The sequence below is a fragment of the Desmodus rotundus genome, chromosome 8, assembly GCF_022682495.2.
Source record: "Desmodus rotundus isolate HL8 chromosome 8, HLdesRot8A.1, whole genome shotgun sequence".
In the NCBI taxonomy this organism is placed as follows: Eukaryota; Metazoa; Chordata; class Mammalia; order Chiroptera; family Phyllostomidae; genus Desmodus; species Desmodus rotundus.
Window position 1 is genome coordinate 132,117,605 of NC_071394.1, and position 11,654 is coordinate 132,129,258.

Below are 11,654 nucleotides of genomic sequence, written 5' to 3' on the forward strand. Positions count from 1 at the left end.
TGGGGCCTCCGCGTAGCACCGTGGGCCGGGGCCTCCCCTGGGATGCTTCATGTTATGCACGCGCTCTTCTAGCTCCTTAGTGTTGCTTAGTCCTTTTTTCCACGGTTGGTGACGGACAGTCTGCTTCGTGCAGAAAGACTTCAAGACTCGAAGGTTCGGCATAAATATCCTTGTCTTGCATTTGTGGCAATAGCGAAAAATGGAAGCCACAAGTAGGGAACTGACTGGATCAAGGAAATACTACAGGACTGTAAAAAAGACGAAGTTCAGAGGGGTCAGGGGGAAGGCAGAAAACTGTACGTGAACAACAATAAAAAATGTAAAAAAAAAAGAAAAGAAAATTTTGACCTGCTGAAAGAAAAAGAAGACGAAGTTCTTTATAAACAGACATAGAATGATGTCCACGAAATATTTTCAAGGGAGAAATGCAAGGTGCAGCCTGTGTATATAATGATATTTTTGGCGTACGTCGGAAAATTAGAGTATATATGCACATATATGCAAATATGTATTGTATTTGCATAAAGAAATACTGAGAGACTATTAAAAATGGTTTCTTATGGGGTAGGGAAAACTGGGTAACCAGAGGCAGGAATGGGAATGAGACTTCTCTAGATACCTTTTTATATCATTTTGACTTCCAGCATACCAATGATTGCCAGTTCAAAAGTTTGACTTAATTAGAAAGTTGATAAAAATATCTGCAAGGTTTTCGAATTAAAAAAATCCCTGCTCTCATGGAGCTTACACTCTAGTGAGGAGACATGTAAGGTAATAAAGAGATGAACCATCACTGCCACATGGCTTCACAGAGAAGCTGAGCCAATGAGACAGGAGCGGCTGCTGTTCTAGTGAGGGTCAGGCAGGACCTCTCCCTGGGGTGGCCCGCGTTTGGGAAGAAGTGAGAAAGAGGGCCAGGTGCACATCTAGAGGGAGCACATTCCACACAGAAGCGACAGCCAAGACCTCCCAGGAAAAGGAGACTGGAATGCCCTAGAAATAGAAATAGGAGGGCTTCTCGGTCGAATAAGGCAGGGTGTAGGGAGGGGTGTGGTTAGAGAAAGAGGGAGGCACCCGGTGAAGGAAGCTGTGTGGCCCTGGTTTGCTGTTATTCCTGCTGTGATGGGAAGCCAGGAGAGTGGACCAATTCATGTTTTTACAAGTTCACCCTGGCAGCTCCATGGAGAACCGGCTGTAGGAAGCCTTTTAGGGTCGGATTGTGTCCCTGTTAAAAGAGATGTTGCGGTCCTCACCCCAGGACCTCAGAACGTGACCTCGTTTGGAAATGGGGCCATTGCAGATGTAACCAGTTAGGGCGGTCGTACTGCAGTAGGGTGGGCCCTCCATCCAAACGCCTGGCACCCTCAGAAGACAAGGAAAAGAGGTGCAGACGCAGGGTGGGGAAGGGCCGTGTGACCACAGAGGCAGAACCGTCCTGGGAGGATTTACCAGTAAACCACCCCGGAGCTGGGGGACAGGCACAGAACAGACTCTCTCACAGCCTCAGAAGGAATCAACCTCACCCACACCTTGACCTTGGATGCCTAGCCTCCAGGACCCTGAGACAATAAATGTGTGTGGTTTCCAGCCACCTGGTGGGTGGTCCTTGGTTACAGTAGCCCTAGCAAAGGAAGACAGAGAGGAGGGGCAGAAGTGGTGAAGGGGGTGTTTAAGGAAGTTAGTCTGTGTTAGTTTAAGGAAGTGACAAAGCAGGCCGGGACCACGACCTTGTAGGCGTTTAGGGGTCAGCTGTCCCCGAGCTTCCATTCTTAGGGGAAGGACTGACAACCAGGAAACAAAGGAGCTAATTGCAAAATGCGAAACTGAATACGCCTGAGCCTTCACAATGATCGTGATTCCCTGCACCTCTAACGCCATTGCTGAATGGAAAAGTCGCTTTGAGCTCCACATTCTAGTTTCCCATTTAGAACACTTTATAAGTTACTTTTTATCATAAAATCTGTAAAAAGTCAAACAATTCAGAGGTGGGATAAGGGAAAAGTCACCTGTCTCTTGGCACCCGCCGTCCCCATCCCTGAAGTAACCCAATTTAGCAGTTGACTCTTTTCTGATCAAATAGGAACTTATATTCATGTACAAGGTGGGGCATTTTCACACACATACAAAAATACGAACATGTTGCAGGAATTATTCTACAGCTTGCTTTTTCACATATAGTTAAAGATATTTTATTAAAAATAAAGGCAAGAAATACTCAAAACCCCTGTATCCTAATTCTTTTACTACTAATTTTCTAATTATCTCTACTGTTATCTATGAAGCCGTTTATGGGCACTGTATCTTTTTGGTAGAAACCCGTAGGATGGAGAGCTGCCGACCTGCCCTTCCCAACAGCACGTTTGTCAACGTCACCACTGGTAGCTTGAAATCGGCCGCAGTGGGAACGAGAGCACCATGGAGACTGGCAAACCAAACCAGCACCCCTCTTCCCCAGAGAGCCCGTCGTTGAATGTGCCCCAGCACACGGCTGCTAGTCCCTAACTCAGGGCATTAAGGTGAGAAATAAAGAAACTAACATTCCATTAGATTAAGCGAAGTAACCAAAGGCAGGTCGATGTACCCATGCGTTGAGCTGGCTCATGGAGACTGACTGACCGATACCAGCTCCTTGGCCCCTCGGCCGTGTGAACTGCGCATGTTGCTTGGCCTCTCTGTGCCTCCATGCCCCATAAAGGGAAACAAAATTGTTCCCTGTCCGGGAGGATGGCTGGGAGGGGTAAAGAATGAGTCCACAGGAAGCCCTTATGAGAGCCCCAGGGGCAGCGTTGCCCTTCAGAACTGGTCCTTACGGTGTTGGGAACACAGTCACCCCGTTTCACCAGGCTGGGCTCCATTCCTCACCTGTGCCATCGAGGTGTGGACACCGCCCTTACCTGATGGTGTAATGAGGGGGCATTTTCTGCGGGAGCTGTCCAGCAGCGAACAAAGTCCTGGGGGCGTGCTCTTCCCCGGAATGTCGTCTGGAATGAAGCGAAACACGTGGGAACCCGGGATCAGGTGCTCAGACCCAGGGGCCCACTCGCCGCAGGCCACGTGGGGAGGTCAGGAGCCCCAGGGCCCAGGCCATGGGGGTGGTGAGGACCGGAGCACAGGTAAGACTGACCCCTGGGTTTGCTGTGTGGCTGTTGTGTAGGATGAAACCCTTCTCATCAGATCCGAGCGGGCCGCACCAGGACACCGTTCGGGTTTTAGCTCTCAGAAAGCTGAGGCCCAGAGGAGGAGACGTCCCAGTCAGGGACCTGATTTTAAATTGTAATCTCCTTAAGGACCACAGCCATTTCTACACAGATCAATAAAGTCACTTTGAGTAAATGAGTGGGTCAGTCTGGGGACCCTGAAATCTCATGTTTAGACATCGGTTTTGTGAGCTTTGTACTTGTCGAATGGGATCATAGTTTTGGACAAAGAAGAAAACAGGGGTGACACCTTCCACGTGCTCCCACTGGCCAGCCTCACAGCTTCTTAAAGTGACGGCACCTGGGCCTTATCCACAGGGCGTGCCTGCGTTCGGGCCAGGTCAGCCACAGCGCCAGACCTTTCCTTAGCCACGCACGTCCCTGCAGCTCATCTAGGGGCGGGTGGTGGCTCTGACTTTTATTTTTGTATATTTGTTTAAGATATACTTTATTTATTTTTAGAGAAAGGAGAAGGACAGGAAAGAGGGAGAGAAACATCAATTGGTTGCCTCTCACACACCCCCACCCAGGGACCTGGCCTGCAACCCAGGCGGGTGCACTGACTGGGAAATCGAACCAGTGATTTCACTTTGCCAGACGATGGCATCGGCTCAACTCTGACTTTTAAAAGGAGTGTCAGCCTCAGGAAAAGAGAAGGAACCAGTTAGGGAGTTCCTTTTTAAGGAGAAACACACCTCTTTATTTGGAAACAGAGCTAGTCAGCCCCATCTTAAGAAAAAGATAAATTTGAAGAGAAGTTTAAGAAAGAAAAAAAATCAAAGGTAGAAAACAGATATTCAGCGCAGTGTGGGCTAGGGCCAAGAGCACTCCGCCGGGAAGAAGAGCCTTAACTTGCATAAAACGTTCCTATCCCGGCTGTGATGTGAAAGCTGCGTGATCTCCCACCAGCAGGGCAGGCCGCTTCCCCTCCCTAGGCTCCAGTTTCCTGTCTCTGCAGTAAAGGGTTTGGATAAGATGAGACCTAGGAGACCTTCTGGTTTCAGAGCAGCCGGACTGAAATGTTCAGGAACGATTCCAGCATGAGAAAGGAAATAATTCTTTATTTTAAAATAGCCTTTATTTTTATAGGGGAGTTTAAGGTTCACAGAAAATTGAGCAGACAGTACAGAGAGTTCCCATAACCCTCTTCCCCCCCTCCCAGATCCTCTTACATTTGCTGCATTTGTTCCAATTCATGAACCAATATTTCTACGTTATTATTAACTCGAGTCCATCACTTCCATCAGGATTCGCTCTTCTGGTTGGGCACTCTCTGGGTTTTGACAAATGCACGATGCCATTATCCACTCTTGTTGTATCACACAGAATAGGGCTTACACACACCCTAAAAGTCCCCTGTGCTTCTCTGACTATCTGTCTCCGAGATATTTTTTTCAACTCCAGTAGTCCATGACTTCAAATATTTAAAAGAAACAATGAAACAAATAGCACCAACATAACTAAGCAAAGAGTCATCAGCGGAACTCAGAAACATCCACATGACAATTTGACAGAGGAGAAAAGGGTCCAAAAGGATTTTTGTGTGTGTGTGTTTGTTGGAGCAGCCTGATTCAGCCAGTCCTGAAGCTGTTATTCTGAAATTTTCGACTCTACGAGACAACCAATCTCTCTCTTCTTAAGCCAGCTGGATCTGAGTTTCTGTCACGTGCTTGAGCGAGAATCCAGTCTAAAACAGATTTGAGAAATCAAAACAACAGAGAAGTCCGTTATGAAAGGAACAAGAAAAGGCAGTGAAACAAAAGAAAATGATACAAAGTAGAGGAGATGACAGACAAAGAAAGGAACACAGGGGTACAGGTTAGAAACCTTACTCTTTACAGGGATTGCTGCGTGCCCAGGTCCCGCTGCCCTGGGGGGAGCCGAGGGCTGACCCGGCAGGGCGTGGTGCGATGGAGAAGCAGGCCTTTTGGAATCCGGCAGAAATGGGTAAGCAGCCCAACTCTCTCACTCAGATTACTTCACCTCTCCGAGCCTACAATGGGGACAATATCCCCCTGTTAGGGTTGTCACGAGAGTCAAATGCAACACTAGAACAAGGTTTCTCAGCCCAGGGCTCTGTCCAAAGAAGGCGCTCGCCAAAGGGCACCGTTATCACTTCTGACACCCCAGATTCTGACGGTTCCCGTGGAAATCCTCGCCCCACCGGGAGGCCTCCCAGGACAGGAGACAGCCCCACCCCAGCTGTCTCCCGCCGGCGATCCACATCCGGTCTCCTGGAAACGCAAACCATGGGGACAAGGCTGCCTCAGGGTGGTGATGTGTTTTTGCTCCGCGGTCAGAACAGCTGGCCAGCCCCACGTTTTAGATCCCTGAGGCAGGAGTCCACTGGGACCCCCGCCTCTCCAACAGGTCCCTTTCAAGCCCCTTCCCTTCCGTTTAAGATGACAAGTAGGCACCCCCACACATCCCCTTGTTGGGGGTGAGGGAGCCGCCCACCTCATGGACAGCCTTCTGCAAACACCATCTTTATCTTTAATTTCCCTGCTGGGCCCCTCTGCTACCCTCCGTGAGGGTGGAGGCCTCAGCCTCCCAAAGCCTCTCTACTTTGCAAGTCCTGCTGGGGATCATGTTGATACCTGACGTCTGTTATTTGGCAGTTCAGCCAAAAGTAGGACAAACTGGTTTCACGGAAACCATTCTTTATATCCTATTGTTATTAGGCAGACTGAGGTCCTCTAAAGGCAGAGATTGTTTTCCCCAACTTGGCATCCAGCGTCCGACTCCGCCGGTCTGACACCTGGCGGGGGCGTCTGTAACTGTCTCCCCAACAGTGGAGGGTGGCCAGCCCCGTCCTCACAGCTTTCGGATCCACCTCCTTCGCCAGCGGGTCAGCTGGGTTTTATTAACCCCCTAAAGCAACGTTGGATGATGGAATGAACGAAGGGGCGGGCGCACAGGAGTGAGACGGCGTGAACCTCCGCCCAGCTGCTGGAAGAAAGGATGGCGGGTGGGCGCTGACGGCAGAGGACGCGCTCAGCACTCGGGCGGCGGGGCCTCAGCTCCCCGCTGGTGTCAGGGGTCCGCGTGGGGGCACCCTGCGCGGGCTGGTCCCTGCGCCAGGGGCAGGAACCACGCTCTGAAGCGCAGTGGGATGCACAGGAGGTTGCCAAGCAGCCAAGGTCAAAGGTGGCCTGGAAGCTTCCAGGATGGACGTGTCTTTCCAAAACACTCGTGGCGATGACCAGGCCTAGGCGGGTGGCCGGCCCTGCAGGGCGCCGGGCAGATGCGTTGTGATTCGGGGCGTGCAAAGTAAACCTGAACGTTGGGCTCTGGGGCCAAAAATATCCTACGGAACATTGACAAGACCTTTCAGATTTTTAAAGAGAGTCCATTATTATTTTACTGGTTGCTTGTAGGAGAAGATAAATACATTTGGGAAAATAAGCCACATGGGGGAACCCGTGCCTCTTCACCTTCTTAGAACGTGCAAGCAACAGAGACTCTCCGCTGGTATCGAGGCGCGGGCTGTGGGGGAGGCTGGCGCCAGGGGACTCATTCGCACACCGCCTCCACGACCGGCAGATGGCGATACTGCCAGCGCTGAGCGGCAGAGCAGAGTAAACTGGGCCGGCGTGTTTCCACTTTCTCAGGTGCTTGTTTCTAGACATTAGAGAAGAGCCACGGATTCAGGGACCTCTCTTGCCGGTGAGCCCAGGAGCCCAAGCGAGGCCGCGGCCTCTGCAGTGCGGCCTCCCTCCTGCTGGAAGGCTATGGTGGGCCATGCTGAAGGGACCCTGGGAAAGAGTGGGCCACAGAGGGGCTGCCTACAGACGCTTTGTTTTCATTGTTCCTCACTTACACACAGCCAGGTTAAAAGGGCTGTGGCTGGTGTGGCTCAGTGGGTTGAGTGCCAACCTGCAAACCCAAAAGTCGCCGGTTTGATTCCCAGTCAGGGCACATGCCTGGGCTTCGGGCCAAATCCCCAGTTGGGGGCGTGAGAGAGGCAACTGATCCAATGTATCTCTTGCACAATGATGTTTCTCTCCTTTCCTTTCTCTCTCCTTTCCCCTCTCTCTAAAAAGAAATAATTGTTTTTGAAAAATAAAATGAGGCTTCTGTTCTCCACTTCCCTAACTAGATACTTTAGAAAGCAGGGTGGGGGTGGGTGGGATTGGGAATAGGTCCCAGCAGACTCAGCACCAGGAACCCAAAGAGGACAAGCATCGGGGTCCCTGGGCACCCACACATCAGAGCAGGGCCCGGGGCCTTCAGTGGGGAGGAGATGGAGCCCTTGTTTCCCGGACACACAGGTGAGGCCAGTGGGATGGGAGAGAGGGAGGCTGTCAGCGCAGAGCTGCTCTCTGCTGGGTCTCAGGAAACGGGACCTCTCCTGGTCTCTAAGGAGTCCCCAGGGAGGTTCTCCGGTGACACTGAGGAGGAGCACCAGCACGGGGGGAAGGGGTGGGAGGAATGCTGCAGAGAGCACAGGGTGACTCACCTGCTCCTCCCCTTCTGCTTGGCCCCGGGGCCTCTCCAGCATCCCCAGCGGAGGTCCAGGATCCCCGGCCCACCTGTGGCCCCTCTGCCACCACTGCCTGCCAGGGCGTCCTTGTGTGGTACCAGGAGTCGGAAGGAAGACTGTCCCTTCCCTTCCTTCGGCCAGATGCTGGTGGTTGGAAAAGCAAAAGCAGATGTTTGGCCCAAAACAGCTTCAAAGAAGGAAAAGGACAGCGTAGTTCCTGCCGCCCCGTGGCAGCGACGGGGAGTGACGACGCAGACTGTGTCCCGTGCCCGCGTCCACGATCCCGCTGCCCAGCACTTGGAGCAGCCTTCTTGGGTCTGGATGCGGACCGGGCCCAGCCGCTGCCCAGGTCCCTGTGTGGAGAGGCAGGAGGAGAGGCGAGAGCAGAGCCGAAACACAGGCTCCGGCTTGGTGCCTCGGCGGCTGCACCACAGGGCACTCTGGCCTGGGCTGCCGTCTCCAGCTGGTTTTCTTGTTCTCAGGCTTTGGTTTTTGCTGCTGTAATTTTTAAGTATTGGAATTTGGACAGATTAGCTTGGGTGGAGGGCAGGGGAAGGCTTTCCACACTGTGAGGGCGACCCAAGAAAACTTCAAATACAATGTATTTTCCAGATTCCTGTCTTTACACCCAAATGAAGTATTAACATTCAAAGAAAGAAAGAAGGCAAGAGGGAGGGAAGCAAAGAAAGAGAAGAAGCCTTCATAATAATAATAATAATTATTATTATTATGCCATAACAATTAATCTCGCACTTATGTTGTTCTCTGGTTCTCGGTTTGCCACACCCCCAAGATGGATGACCTTGGACATGAGGCCTTGAGGTAGTCATGTGACCCTCCCTCCACCGGGGCAGCCATCCAGCGCTGCACGACACTGTGGAACATGCACTATATGCTGGGACAAAAGCTGCCCACCTCTGTTTCCCACGCCGCGTCCTCTCTGCTGTCTTGGGTCTGATCTTTCTCCCACATGTGAGTCCACAGTGAAGGCCTGACCATGCAGGGGTGGGAGGCAGGGGGTCTTCACTGAGGATGAGTTCTCCATGAGCAGTGTCCCCCTGTGGGGCCGGAACAGGGCATCTTCCATGCTTTTCTCTGGGGGATGCTAACGGACACTCAACGCCCAGTCTGCCTCTGGAACTCCAACGCTGGCCTAACCCTTTCGCCGTTGCCTTATGCTTCCTTAGTGTCCCGAGTGTGGAGCACAGGCCGGAGGGGTCAGGAGAGGTCAGGAGTCTGCGATCAAAGTGTCAGCAGCGCTGGTTTCTTCTGAGGCCTCGGTCCTTGGTGGGCAGGCGGCTGTCTTCTCCCTCTGTCCCTCTGTGTGCGTCCACACTTCCTTAACGGCCTCTTCAAAGGCCCCGTCTCCAAGTACAGTCACACACGGAGGCCCCAGGGGATAGGACTCCAACACAGGAGTTTGGGGGAATACAATGGAACCCACCACAGTGGGGCACACAAACAGCTGTGCTGCGGGGTTTTCCTCTCGTGCTAACCGGGGGACACGTACCGCCAGCCGGCTTCTCTGAGTCCCTACAACCTTCCTGGTACCACACTCCTTTCTCCTCACAACCCTCTGCTGAGGTGGTGGCAGCGTGCCCATTTTCCTGACGGAAGACAGAGGCTTGGAGGTCGTAAGGACTCGTTCAAGGTCACATGGTGGGCAAATGGAGAGGCTAGAACTTGGACCCAGATCTCCTGGCTCTAAGCCAACACAGTTACCGTTTCTAGAAAGTGCCTCTTGTTTATCATCACGGCTTTCCCTCGCGTGGTTGAAAGTGCTAACCTCCTGCATCAGCAGAGCCACCGTCAGTTCAATTGCTCGGTGTTTTGCGGCGTCTTTCCCTAAGTCACCTGCAGGCTTCTCTGCGGACAAGGGAACCACCTGGGAGGCAGCAGACGCCAGGTGCTGCCTGTGCCCAGGCTGGAGAAGCGTGACCAGACGTTTGTTTGCTCTTGGCGGGGCCACGGCTCCTGCGATGGTCCCCTCCCTGCAGCTGAAGCCGGAATCGGAACTTACTCCGTTCTCTGTCTCACTCGCCTGGCGCCGGCCCAAGGCGAGGTTAGCCAGTGGAAGAGACGGAGAGAGCTGCAGCCAATTACCCTGAGCAATCTGCTGAGCCCGAACAGATTTATTCTACGTGCTCGGTGGGTGGCTTCGCAGGACGGAGGCCAAGATCTATCATCTGCTTGGCCTTGCCTTTGATTACTCATTGACTGGGACGACTTCCTTCCCATAAGCTCATGCCGCCCCTGTCCCAGAAACGGGGGCAATACCAGCCACCACGCTGACCCATCCATTCCACACAGAATGTTTTTAAGAGACAGATCTGCGGTACTACTGAATACCCCGCACCCCCCCACCCCGCTTTCCCTTTGGAATTCACAGCAGGAGATTAATAAAAACAAGTTAGCGATGGGTGGGGGCGTGTGGGTGGAAGGCCCTGCAGATTCCAGGCGTATCTCCTGCTATAAGCCAGGCACCGTGCTTGATGTTTTCTGATACTATCCCACTGAGCCTGCACAAAACCCGTAGGTAGGTGCAGTCACCCCCATTGTGCAGATGGAGAAACTGAGTCTTTACAGCCACGTTGTCTGATATTGTAGTCAGTAGCCACGGGTGGCTATTTACACTAAAGTCATTAAAATGGAAAAAGTTGCCCTGGCCGGGTAGCGCATTTAGTTACAGTGTCATCCCGATACCTCAAGGTTGAGGGTTCAGTCCCTGGTCAGGGCACAGACAAGTGGACCTGGCTGGTGTAGCTCAGTGGACTGAGTGCAGGCCTGTGAAACAAGGGGTTGCCAGTTTGATTCCCAGTCAGGGCACATGCCTGGCTTGTGGGCCACGTCCCCAGTTGGGGGCACGCGAGAGGCCACCACACATTGATGTTTCTCTCCCTCTCTTTCTCCTTCCCTTCCATTCTGTCTAAAAGTAAATAGAATCTTTAAAATAAAAAGAAGCAACCAATGAATACATCAATAAGTGGAACAACAAATTGATGTTTCTCTCTCTTCCTCTCTTTTCCCCTCCCTCTCTCTCTAAAATAAATAAAATTTTAAAAAATGTAAAAAGTCAGTTTCTCAGTCACAGCAGCCACATTTCAGGCGCTCAGCAGCCACATGTGACTCGTGGCTGCCACGTTGAACAGCCAGACAGAGAACATGCCACCATCAGAGAAAAGCTTTACAGGACACGCAGCTCCAGAGTCTGTCCCCAGGCAAAGGGACTTGACATTTGCTTCCGCCAAGGCGAGACTCAAATCTGCTCTGTCCGCTCCAGACCGGGCTTCTCGGGCTGTCCCACCACACCTACCATAACCTGTGATCTTCCCTGGCCGCATCCTTGACCCTGATTTCTTTGGTATTCCCTGGGCGGGGCTTGAACTCAGCTGCTTTGGGCCCTGCAGGGCGTGTTGGGAACAATGCTACGAAATCACCAGCAGGGGGCGTGCACGCCCCGCGTTGCACAGAAACGCGGCGTGTCTAGACGTGCTTGCAAAAGCCAAAAACTGGTTTTGCGGCAAGACAGAGCCTAGAAGTGACATTCCAATTGTGGACACACACACTCTGTCTCCTCCTCTGTAGGTTCTTCTTACTACCACTCAGAAACTTTGCAGTAACAGTGTCTAAAGTCTGGACAATACAGCCGCCTGCCCATGTTCACTCCCTTTTCTTTAAATACATGAGAGACTCTAAAATTTACACCTCCAGCCCTGACAGGTAGCTCAGTGGGTTAGAGCGCCTCCCGATACACCAAGGCCGCGGGTTGGATCCCTGGGCAGGGCCCACACAATAATCAACCAGTGAATACACAAATGAGTAGAACAACAAATCGATGTTTCTCTCTCTTCCCCTCTCCCTCTCACTAGAATCCATAAATTAAAAAAGTAAAATAAAATTTCTACCTCCAGACAGACCTGTCCCCAAAACTCTAAATGTATTTAACCAAAAGCCTACTTGGTATCTCACTTGGG